The 12,521-nt window shown below is 44.6% G+C and overlaps 1 protein-coding gene across 2 annotated transcripts in view; it reads left to right on the top strand.

Annotated features, from left to right (window-relative positions):
• The window catches only part of STS (steroid sulfatase), a 512,613-nt gene that overhangs the window by 490,830 nt on the left and 9,262 nt on the right, over positions 1-12,521 (top strand). The gene's annotated exons all lie outside the window — the stretch shown is intronic.

Genomic DNA, 12,521 nt, shown 5'->3' with positions numbered 1-12,521 from the left:
TTTGCGGCTCCCATGCCACCATGGGGGTGACAAGCAGCAGCCTGCTCATTCTCTGAAAGAAAGCAAGAAGAGACTCTCTTTCCTGTTGTAGGTGGGCAGCAGGTCGTCTGGCTCATGGCTCTCGTGAAACCTTATGGTTTCCAAGTTAAAGCCACCCGATCAGGTCTGTTGAGGGCTGTGGAATGGGGATCCAGTTTAGCTGATGCATAATTCACTCTTATCTTGTTGTCAGTGATAAAAGCACAACTCAAGCCCTTCTTGGAGTTTTTGAGCCCAGAGTGAAAGGCTGGGGCCATGGAGGACACACTGTATTTTCTAGAAGGAATACGGTCCAGGCTTCAGATGGTTTTGTCAAAATCCAGCTATTTATTTTCTCCCCAAGCAAATTTCTTTCTTTGCTCCCGTCCCCTAACTCAAGAGCCCAGAACACATTATGGTTCTCCTCTGTGCTTGGTGTATAAAGTTGTGTGTGTCACTTTACCCCCCCACCCCCCGCTGAAATTTCTGAATCTGTGCCATCGAAATGGTTCAATACTCGGAGTCCTTTCTGACTGCTGAGCTCGCTGTCAGCTGCCCAACCTTCATTACTTCTTTCCGTCCGGATGACAACCAAGCTCTGTAGGCATTCTTCCCCTCCTCCTCCTCCTCCTCCTCCTCCTCCTTCTCCTCCTTCTTCTTCTTCTTCTTTTTAAGATTTTATTTATTTGTTAAAGAGAGAGCACAAGTAGGGGGAGCAGCAGGCAGAGGGAGAAGCAGACTCTCCACTGAGTGAGGAGCCCAATGCGGGACTCGATCCCAGGACCCTGGGATCATGACCTGAGCTGAAGGTAGACGCTTCACCGACCCAAGCGTCCCTCCATAGGCATTCTTGTCACCCCATCTGAGGACAGAAGAATGGAGAGACCTCCTGGTGAAGTAACTTGTCAAGCATGTTGCTTGGATGGTCATAGTCACATCTGTCTTTCCCAACCAGGGCTCTGAATGCCTCCTCCCTCCCCATCGCCTCGAGAAAGCATTAGGACAGTTAAGCAAAATAATGGGTCTCAAGTCTAGAGCAATCACAGAATGGGAGTTGCTATCTGTTTTCCTGAAATAATATTATTCCTGTGACTTCCTGCCTTTTTAGCCTCTGTACCCCGTGGTTCATCCCTACCTCTGCAGGACTTGCGTGGTCCTTAAACTCTGTGGAAGTAATCACATTGCTGTCTCTTGGAGTGATGGGCAAAATCTTATTCTTCCCCCATGAGCCTCCATGCGTCACCATCCTTCCCCTCAGGCAAGCCTTATGCTTAATCATTCCCTACCTTGAGCCTTGTAAGCTGCTTGGAAGAAAGGTTACATTGGGTATATTGATCCAATGCCAATTATTGATGGAATCCTTAACTTTCAGAAGGAAGATACAGGTCCTGAGAGGTATGGGGCTTTCCGTGCTCTTTGCCTGGGTAAGTTCCTGCTTGGAACTCAACCCTCTGCCTTCTGTCTCTCAGCATGGGCTCATCTGGTCTAAGAATCAAACCTATTTCAAGGCTGAGACAAATATAGTCCTTCAAAATGTTTTTCTAATTCTGTATGGGTTATCTATAGAAGTGTAAATGGTTCACAGCAAGGAACTGCTTTTCAGAGAAATTCATGTAAGATACAGAAATTTCTAGGTTTACCTGCCCCTTAACTTTGAAAAGGGTAAGCATTTCAAACAGAATTTTCATTTAGAAGTGGTTCTAGATCTTCCTGATAACATAACCAGCTTCCTAAGGAATTGGGATTAGTTTATAATTAGAATATTGGGACTGGCTTTATTCTTTCAGATTGCAAGGATACAAAAGCATTCATGGAGTGTCAGAAGAGAACAGGACAAGATGAGCATAGACCTGACCAAACAAACACAAAACCCCAGAAACTCAAAACTCAATGACCAAATTTAAATTTTCATTGACATTATTAAAGAATGGAACAGACACACACACAAAAATCAATTTTCTGGCATGTTCAAATGTGGGACACTTTCCCAGACAACGGAAAAATGGGGAAGATAGATTTAAATAGAAAGAGATTACAATTACAAATGACAAAGTAAAGAATCAACTTATAATTAGTGGATTTGAAGGTGATTTGAAAGCACATGGGGCAGAAATAATAGCTTTGTGACTAAAGAAACCCTCGCCATAGTGAGGAAACAACATGATTCTGGTTTGAATGGGTTCACTAGGGTTTTAAGCAAAGTTAATCAAAATGGAACCGAACCAAGACATGCCGTGCCATCATGATTTCAATAAAAGTGAAATAATGTCCTTAACTATCCCGGCGCACAAAGCAGGTGACACAGGACGTTAGCCACACTGGCCTTGTCCCAAGCTGCTCGGGAATACCAGGTGCAAAAAGGTCAAGTGACGTCTACAGAATGTCAAGGGCTTAGTATCTGTGAGCCACAAATTCAACCTAAGATTCCCCTCACCTGGGAAGGCAAGAGAAAGATATTCTCAGGGGCGCCTGTGTGGCTCAGTTGATGAAGTGTCTGCCTTCAGCTCAGGTCATGATCCCAGGGTCCTGGGATCGATCCCCTCATCGGGCTCCCTGCTCAGCGGGGAGTCTGCTTCTCCCTCTGCCTCTGCCTTCTCCCCCTGCTCTTGTTCTCTCTCTCTAATAAATAAATAAAATCTTAAAAAGAAAAGAAAAGAAAAGAAATATTCTCAGGCATGCTATAGTTCATGGTATATGCCATACAGGTAGCTTTCCTGAAAAAGAAAAAAAAATTGAAAATATATGCCAGTGTACCAAGATATCAATTAAGATAATGAATATAGGGGCGCCTGGGTGGCATAGCGGTTAAGCGTCTGCCTTCGGCTCAGGATGTGATCCCGGCGTTCTGGGATCGAGCCCCACATCAGGCTCTTCTGCTGGGAGCCTGCTTCTTCCTCTCCCACTCCCCCTGCTTGTGTTCCCTCTCTCGCTGGCTGTTTCTATCTCTGTTAAATAAATAAATAAAATCTTAAAAAAAAAAAAGAATATAAAATTGTTCCTGATGATGAGCCACTAATTGAATTATTTGTTCAGCTTACTAGACAATTATGGATACTGTGCTTATAATTGATGTGAGCTCCATGAAATGTTCGAAAAAGATTAAATGGGAAAAATACTTAGGTAGTAATGGCCCTTGTTGATCCCCTTCTAGATGCCGTTCACTGTACCTCGGGGTCCGTATGACATCTCCTTTCAGGCTGGTGATAAGCATAGGAGTTAGATATTTGTAGCCCAAACGCATAGACAAAAATACGCGTGACGTTATATACCTGCGATGACGTGGAAATTTTCTAAGGAGTAGATTCAGGATGACAACAGAAAAATGTGATGACGAATTAATTACATTCATGCTCTAATTGAGCAAAAATCTGGGCCGGCGGTTTCCAAATGTGTCTACAGATTGGAAATACCGTGGGAATGTCAAAATTTAGTGATGCCTGTGTGCTGCTCTCAGGAGATCTTGATTGCATGTTCTGGTGTGTCCCATGGCCTTTGGTGTGTGTAAAAATCACGGGATGACTCTAATGTGCATACAAATTTGGACACCACTCACCTAGACGATAAGATCTGATTTCCCCCCAAAAAGACCAGGACATTGTGCGAGAGGAACTGGAGGAATTTTATATCAGTCTTTCGTTCATGGAATAATCCTCACTTGTGGGTGTGTTGTTCATATTGATAATGCAAGATTGCTTGAAGAGCACTTAATTCAGTTCAGGGAACTCACTGGTAGGAAATGGTGGAAGACTCCAAAGGGACGTTCTCATGGAATGGGGTTGAGCTCGGTCAGTGGTGCTCGACTAGAGGGTGACTGTGCCCCCAGCAGATACTTGGCAATGTATGGAGGTGTTTTGGGTTGGCATGACCAGGGGGTGAGGAGGGAGCAGGAAGCTGGCTTTTGGCATCCATAAGAAGGCAAAGACGCTAATGAAAGTGGAGGGGGAAGGCATGGGTTTCCACCAGAGAGCATGTGATGTAAGTCTTGAAGACGTGTGATGGTTCATTTTACATGCAACTTGATTGGGCCACAGGGTGCCCAGATATTTGGTTATGTATTATTTCTGGGTGTGTCTGTGAAGGTGTTTCTAGATGAGATTAGCAGTGGCATTGGTTGGGTCAATAAAGCAGATGGCCCATCCCAGGGTGGCTGGGGCCTCTGTTGAGGGCAGGAGCAGAACAAATAGCTGGAGGAAAAGAGAATTCACTCTTTTTGCCTGACCGTGTGGGTTGACTGTCAGTCTTCTCTCGTCCTTGGTTTGGCACTTAACTCTACCAGCTTCCCAGTTCTCTGCTCTTCAGACTTGGGCTGGAACTAACCATCAACAGTCCTGCATCTCCAGCTTGCAGATGGCAGATTGTGGGACTTGTCAGGCTCCATAATCATCACATGGGCCACGCATATACAGACATATGTGGTCTGGTTGGTGACCGAAGGAAATAGCCTGGTGAGAACTTTTCACCTGGCTTTGAAAGGACCTTACTTACTGCAATCAAATGCAAACCATGTTTCATTCACATGTAAGGGAAGCCAAGAACCCTACCCAAAAAGTTATGCAAAAAGGGACAACTAATGACTCATGCAACTTAACAGTCAGTAACTAGTTTAGGAAAGCCTTCAGCCAGAACATTTTCGTTATAGCTGTGTTCTCTACTGAGCACCGTACACAATAACTTTGGTAACAACTCTGCACAATTGTGCTGTTGTCAAGTTGTAAGATGATTTATTCTGATGAAAGAAATCAGTAGGCATTATCCTTAGCATCCACAGACCCAACTGTTTGGAGTAGTTCTTTTCCCGAAACTCTTCCCCGGCATAATTTGTCATTCTCTATACACCAGCAATGGGTCGAAAAGGAAATAGTATCACAAATCCTTCAGAGTTTGTATCAAAAGAAAGATGTCACTTGAAAGTAAAAAGTGGTTTTTGGAATAAATTGTTAGCCAACTGCTAATTTTAGTCACCAAAGATTTAAGTTCGCCAGTTGACATAGCACAATCTCCTCCAGGTCCATCTGTTTCTTTCCTTTAAAGGCTGAATGATATCCTCTTGTACATATATATATTTTCTATATCCATTTATCTCTTGACGGACACTTGGGTTGTTTCCATATCTTGGCTACTGTGAATAGTTCTGCAATAAATATGGGGGTGCAGATATCTCTTTAAGGTCGTGCTTTCAATTCTTTTCGATATTTAGCCAGAAACGGGATTGCTGGATACTCTGGTGGTTCTATTTTTAATTTTTTGAGACTCCCCCATGCCATTTTCCAAAGCACCCCATCATTTTGCATTCCCAGCATTACACCACCGGTCTACAGAGTTTCCAACGTCTCCTCATCCTCACCAGTAGTTGTCATCTTCTGTTTCTTTTGTGGTGTTTTGTTTTGTTTTTTAAATAATTGCCAACCTATCGGGCGTGAGGTGATTTCTCACTGTGGTTTTCATCTGCGTTTCCATGATAATTATTGCCGTTGAACATCTTTTCACATACCCGTTTGGCCATTTGTATGTGTTCGTTGGGGAAATGTCTTTGCAAGAGAAATAAGCCAGGACAGGGTAGTGCTGAGTCTACAGTGCGTGCAGACTATTGCATGATTCTACTTAAATAATCAGTCATAGGAGCAGAGATTACAATGGTGGTTTCCAGGAGCTGGGTGGAGGGGGAAATGGAGAGTTTTGCTTCAGTGAGTATAAAATTTCAGCTATAAGAGATGATTAAGTTCTGGTACCAGCTGTGCGACATAATGCCTAGAGTTAACAATATGTGATAAGGGCAAACTTCAAATTCTGTTAAGACGGTAAATATCACGTAAGGTGTTCTTACCACAAAACAAACAAAAAAACCAATATAGGGAACACAGGGACACTCGAGCAAGTGTCGGAGTTGTCCATTGTCCTGACTGTGTTGTTTGGATCCGTGGATGTGTGTATGTCCAATCTCATCACAGTGTACACATTAAAAAAGTACCGTTTTCTGTATGTCAGCTAGACCTCAATAAGGCTGAAAAAGTAAGTAACAAATAAAAGTCCGCCCACTGAAAACATTTACAGTACCAAAAGTAGAATGGAGGGGGGGAGAAGCATGTTAAATTCAAGGCTAAGAGGATACCGAATAATTTATTTGAGAATCAATAGAAGGAAACTTGTGTTGTTGTTGTTTTTTTTCCATCTCTGAAAGCAATAATATATCAAGAAAAATTGAGAAAAGCACTTTAATAAAGAAAGCTGGCCTATTTTAAAAGTCACAACTAGATAATGGAAAAATTTTCCATTTAGAAATTGTTCATCTGTATTAAGGAAGTCCTGCCAAAAAAAAAAACCTGGGAATCTTTCATGAATTTATAGGCACCGTTTGCCAACCTGATCCAATTTTTCTCTTGTTGAAACTGCTTCATTAATTTAATGTGCAAGAAATAAATATTTGATGTGCAATTAGTTGGAGATTATTATGGCCATAATGGAACCTTTCCAAATAAACAGCTGCTGTAGCACTTTCAGTGCATGAAAAGCAAGGCACAAAAATGGAAAATATAATGACACACCAGCTCTGCAGAGGAAGAAGAAGTTAAAATATTCAATTAGTGAGTGAGATGGGTGCTCATTCGGAAGTTTGGTGATGGTTTGTCAAAGCAGAACCACGAAAATGCAGCCACACATTTAGCAGAATACTGAAATGCTTTCCTGCCAATGTCGTACGTTCGTGCCCAAGAAGAAAATACTATGGAAATGGATATTGATCCGTTCTAGCCATTCTTTTCAGGTTATTCATTTTATATATTTATGGATGTACGTCAGCGTGTGTTGGTTGAATTTGATGGCTCTATACTCGCTCGTAGATGCGTGCTATACGTGCCTATTTCTGTATCCACATAAAATGGTAATGATCCCACTTCAGGAGGGAATGTTCTGGAAACTTCCTGGAAATTTCAGCGCTGGCTGGGTTGTTTTAATTTTGAGGAAGCCTTTGATATTTCGTAGCCCTTGCTCAGCCTCTGTGAAGGAACCTTTCGGAGTACTTAACCTCACCGTAAGTTTTACAAACTTGTCCCTTCCTTTTGAGGTAGACTGTAAGATTTGAGTGAGTTGTCTTCCTCCGCTACTGCACCAGGAACCACCTGCGGGTAGAGCCTGGGACAAATATCTCAGGATCTCCAAATCCTGATACAGATCCTGACACGGGGTAGCTCGATCCCGGGACCCCGAGATCAGGACCTGAGCCAAAGGCAGACACTTCACCGGCTGAGCCACCCAGGCGCCCCCATCCTGTTATTTTTTCGTCTTAGCCTCTGTTGCCTGTATGAGCAGCACACACGTGCACAAGCCACAAACAGGATGGAGAAACAGAAGAAGAAGCCTCAGTGTCACACCACTTTCTCCTGCTGGAAGGAACTGTCTTGTTACATAGCGAGGTACAGCCTCCCTGAAAAGGTAGGGCTAATGCTCCCTCTCCTGAGTCTGTGATGTCACTAGGGCGGAAGTGATATCCTGTGTCTCCCACGCCCAGGTACCCAGCGGTAGAACAGCTTCTAACTAGGATTTGTGGCATTCTCCCCTTCGGACCCAGCCACCATGCTTTGGGGAAGCCAGGTAGCCCCATGGACAGGTGACACGCGAGTGCCTGCCAACAGCCCAGCTGAGGTCCCAGCCAGTCTTCCCCAGACACGAGAGAGTCCCATTTCTGATGACAGCCTCCAGCTATCCTTCCAGCAAGCCAGCTGTGCCCACGTGGAACAGAGACAAGTCGTACCCCCTGAGACCAGCTCCAGTTGCAGATTGGTGAAAAATAAAAAAGAAACGGTTGCTGTAGGTTTCAGCCGTAAGTCCGAGGCTTGTGAGGGAGCAAAACAAAAGTGAAATACACATGCACCAGACCTGGGGCCACTTCATAAAGGTATTTTTAGCTAATAACGTGCAACAGCTATTGCACCGTTGGCAGTGTTCCTACCCATCTCCCTGTCACCTGCCTGGCGCAGGAGGGAGAGATTTCGTGTCAGCATCCTTGCATGAAACCAGAAGTCATCTCATTTCTGCTGGCCAGGAGCTTACATTAGGAGAGAGAAAATGGGGACAGAGACATAAATCAGTGCCATACAATAGGACACAGGCATGCTCTGCAACCGATTCATGATCGACGTGTGTGTTGAGAGCTGCAGAACATTGCCCCGTCCACATCCCCAGTGAGGACCTGGGTTGCGTGATCAGGGATCCTGTATTCGTGCAGGTGTAGATTCCCGCATGCCAGCACAGAGTAAGGCCACTCCTGGTGAAGACACGTGCAGCACGGGGCCGGGTGGAGGAGCGGAGATGAACCGGGACCTTACATGCAGTATCTGGGAATTCTCTGATAAAATGGTATTTATGCTGTGGCCCTGTGCTGAAAGGTGGCTGGCTTTGCCGACACCCAAGGGACCAGTGAGGGGACAAAGCAGATAGTGGAGGGACACTTTGAGAAGCACAGTGAGAATGCAAGGAGCAAGGGCCAAGTAGTGAAAGGAATATTTTTTGGAGAAAGGGTCAAGCTACGAGTGGGTCCCTGGAAGAAAGGGCAAGCCACAGGTGGGTCTCAGGCTGCTGGAAGGTGCTAGAACTGTATTATTTTGACTGCAGTGGGAAGCTGCTGTGTGGTGTTAAGCAGAAGAGTCTAATAACTATTAATCTATGTTGTTGACTAATCACATCAACTGTCCTGTGGTAGCTGGGCCAGAATAGAAGCAGGGAGACCAGTTCGGAGGCGGCCACCCGTCCTCATTTGTGGACTGTGTATTTGCAAATTCGTCCACTTGCTGCAATCTCTTTGCAACTCTCCAATCCGTACTCACAGGACTTTTGGGATCATTGACAGACATGCACAGAGCAGTAAATAATTCCAGCATGTGTCCGATTGGGGTTGACCCAGGTGACACTCTGCGTTCTTGCTGCAGCTCTCGGGCTTCAAACAAGTGTGGTCTTCGGGGAATGCTCGGTGCCGAGTTTCCCACATTTCTGCGCCCTGTGTTAGTGATGTCACTGTTGAAAATGACCCGCGGGCAGAGTGGTAGCATGCTGCCTGGTGTGTGTAAGAGCAAGAAAGCTGTCATGTGTCTTATGGAGAAAATCATGAATGACCGGTGCTTCTTGGAAGCATGAATTTTTGGCCTTGGGTCCCACACAAATGACCAAAATAATCTGTTACAATATGGTGTCTGTAAACAGAAACACACTTAAAACAAGGTTATGTATTGATTAGCTGGTAAAAATGTGACCGAAAGGCTCCCAGAAACCTAAGTTGATGTTCCGACCCCCAGGCATGGTTGAGTATTTGCTAATTCAGTGTTGACAGCTCCGTTATAGACCATAACAGCTGCATAATGAGAATCGACTTTCTATCACTAGGTCCACGGGGTACGCGGAGGTTGTGGGGGTGAGAAGCTGTTGAGGTCAAGTGATGGGGATTGAGAGTGAACTGAATGCCAGGCATGAGAAATCCAGCACTAGTCCCAGGCTTTGATGTTGAGTGTAAGCTAGGAAAAGATCATTCCAGCCAAGGAGAAGAGAGTCACATATGGGTGTACAGAGACGGCAACGTTTGAACCTTGAAAGAATAAGCTAATGGATTGATAGCGGGCGCCTGGATGGCTTAGTTGGTTGGGTGTCTGTCTTTGACTCAGGTCATGATCCTGGGGTCATGGGATTGAGCCCCACATCGTTCTCCCTTCTCAACGGGGAGTCTGCTTCTCCTTCTCCCTTTGCCTCTCTCCCTGCTTATGCGCTCTCATTCAAATAAATAAATAAAATCTTTAGGAAAAAAAGAAATTTGTTGTTTGATCACATATACAGATGTATTTTTCTGGGAACTGTGTCATCACAGGGCATAGGAAGTTCAGCTCAGAAAACTTATGAGTCAGTTAGGATCATTGCTTACAGTATTTTTAAGGGATATATTTTCTCTGTACATCACCGAGAACGTCAGCCCTTACCCACAGCAACAACTATATGAACTCAGAGGAGTCACAGGTACGTGTAATAAAAACTGCCCTCGGAGTTAAGAAAAGATATTGTAGGGGCGCCTGGGTGGCACAGCGGTTAAGCGTCTGCCTTCGGCTCAGGGCGTGATCCCGTCGTTGTGGGATCGAGCCCCACATCGGGCTCCTCCGCTATGAGCCTGCTTCTTCCTCTCCCACTGCCCCTGCTTGTGTTCCCTCCCTCTCTCGCTGGCTGTCTCTATCCTCTCGAATAAATAAATAAAATCTTTAAAAAAAAAAAAAGATATTGTAACTAAAGTAACAGATGTTTCTCTTTCAGTAAAACTAAAATGTCCGAATGAAGGTTCTGACAGGGGAGCGGAGCCTGGCTTTGCAGAAGTTCCAGTGCTTTATGCTATCAGTCACTAGAGAAAATCTAGATAAGAGAAACCAATTACTTTACAAATAATACCCTCCCTGGCCACCTTCCCTCCTTCCTTCTCTCCTTCCCTCTGCAGTTTTGTTTTTCAGTATTCAGCGAACCCTTCTGCGGTCTAACAGACTGCTCCAGAACCTAGGAACACTGGAGGACGTACATTCTGTTGGAGAGGCAGTGGATTATCAAGCAAAAGTTTATTTCACTAGGTTATTGCTTTAAATGGGATAAAATGCCACGAAGAAACTAGAGTTACATGGTACAGGGTAAGAGTGAGTGTGGGCAGGTTTATATGAGACGCTTAGAGAAGCAAAGTCAGAATAATGCTATTTATGGCTGGAGAAATAAAAATGGAAATATTCTCTACTAGATGGTGCATTTCTTTTTTAAAGACTTTATTTATTTATTTATTCGACAGAGATAGAGACAGCCAGCGAGAGAGGGAACACAAGCAGGGGGAGTGGGAGAGGAAGAGGCAGACTCATAGCGGAGGAGCCTGATGTGGGGCTCGATCCCACAACACCGGGATCACGCCCTGAGCCGAAGGCAGACGCTTAACCGCTGTGCCACCCAGGCGCCCCCGGATGGTGCATTTCTGTACAATTTCTCTCAATACGCAGGCATCAGTCATTTGTCTTTAACCAATATTAGCTGCTGTTGTAACACGGATTTAGTTTACTACAGAACAGAGAGTGAGTTAAAGCCACGCAGTGGAAACATCAGCTATGAACCCCTGGTGTCTCTGGGTGTTCGGAGATTCTGTACATCACCCGCTAGCAGACTTGGTGGTTTTCAATATGGTGTCCTCAGGCCATAGGTGTCAGAATCACCAGGGAACCTTCTTTAAAAGGCAGGTTCCAGTGAACCAGTTCCACTCTGATCATTAACAATGATACGCCGTGATAATCTGGCACCTTAACGTTTGAGCATTACTGACTGGTTGCCGATTCCATGTTTCTGGCCTAAGGTGGTTTGCTTATAGGCACAACGGATGTATCCTTGGGATCATGAGTCACGTTGGACCTTGTCACTTCATTTGAGAACTTTGTAGGCCTTTCCACGCTCCCATGTTCTTGTCTCTCTGGAAGAACTCTGACATGTGAATGGTAGAGCGTGCAGTCAGAAGTTCTAGCCAAGTTCTGCTTGTTGGATGAACAGCCCAGAGTCACACTGGAGCAGAGGCTCAACGGGCTGGTAAATGCAAACTATATAGCCACCCAACTCCACTGGAGTCCTAACCCAATGGACGACAGTTTGGGAGTCAGAGACATACGTCGTATGTTGATAAATCGTTTCCATGAAAGAAAAGGCCCAAAGGGGATTGAGATCCTACTATATGCCAAGACCTTCCCAAATATCTCAGTTAAAATAAATTGATGACATCCTCGCGAGCACAGTTTAGGGACAGCATTGCTTTCTACATCCCCTAGGGCGACATCACTTGCTGAGTGGAGAGCAGAAATCCACACCTCCAGTTTGCTTTTGCCACAATTCCACGTGGTCTCTAAATGTATTATTTCATTATTTTATTCTAAAATCCTTTTATTTTTTATTTTATTTTTATTTTTTATACTTTTTAAAGATTTTATTTATTTACTCGACAGAGATAGAGACAGCCAGCGAGAGAGGGAACATAAGCAGGGGGAGTGGGAGAGGAAGAAGCAAAGAATTATTTCTTTGCTGTGGGGGCTTTGCCTCCATTGCATATTTCCCATAGGCTCTGGATTTCCCTGTGGCTTTCTTCTCAGCATGGTAGAGGGCATGGGAGGGAAGTGGATTCATAGATAAACTGAAGTCTACCTCATCGGTTGGGTTTGATCAAAGGGGAGATGATTTTGGGTGGGCCTGACCTAATCAGAGGAGCCATTTATTTATTTATTTATTTATTTATTTATTTATTTATTTATTTTTAAAGATTTTATTTATTTATTCGACAGTGATAGAGACAGCCAGCGAGAGAGGGAACACAAGCAGGGGGAGTGGGAGAGGAAGAAGCAGGCTCCCAGCAGAGGAGCCCGATGTGGGGCTCGATCCCATAATGCCGGGATCACGCCCTGAGCCGAAGGCAGACGCTTAACCGCTGTGCCACCCAGGTGCCCCTAAAATCCTTTTTTTTTTTTTAAATG

The sequence above is a fragment of the Ursus americanus genome, chromosome X, assembly GCF_024610735.1.
Source record: "Ursus americanus isolate L20-20 chromosome X, mUrsAme1.1.p, whole genome shotgun sequence".
Classification (NCBI taxonomy): Eukaryota; Metazoa; Chordata; class Mammalia; order Carnivora; family Ursidae; genus Ursus; species Ursus americanus.
This window is presented reverse-complemented; position numbering and strand designations above follow the sequence as displayed.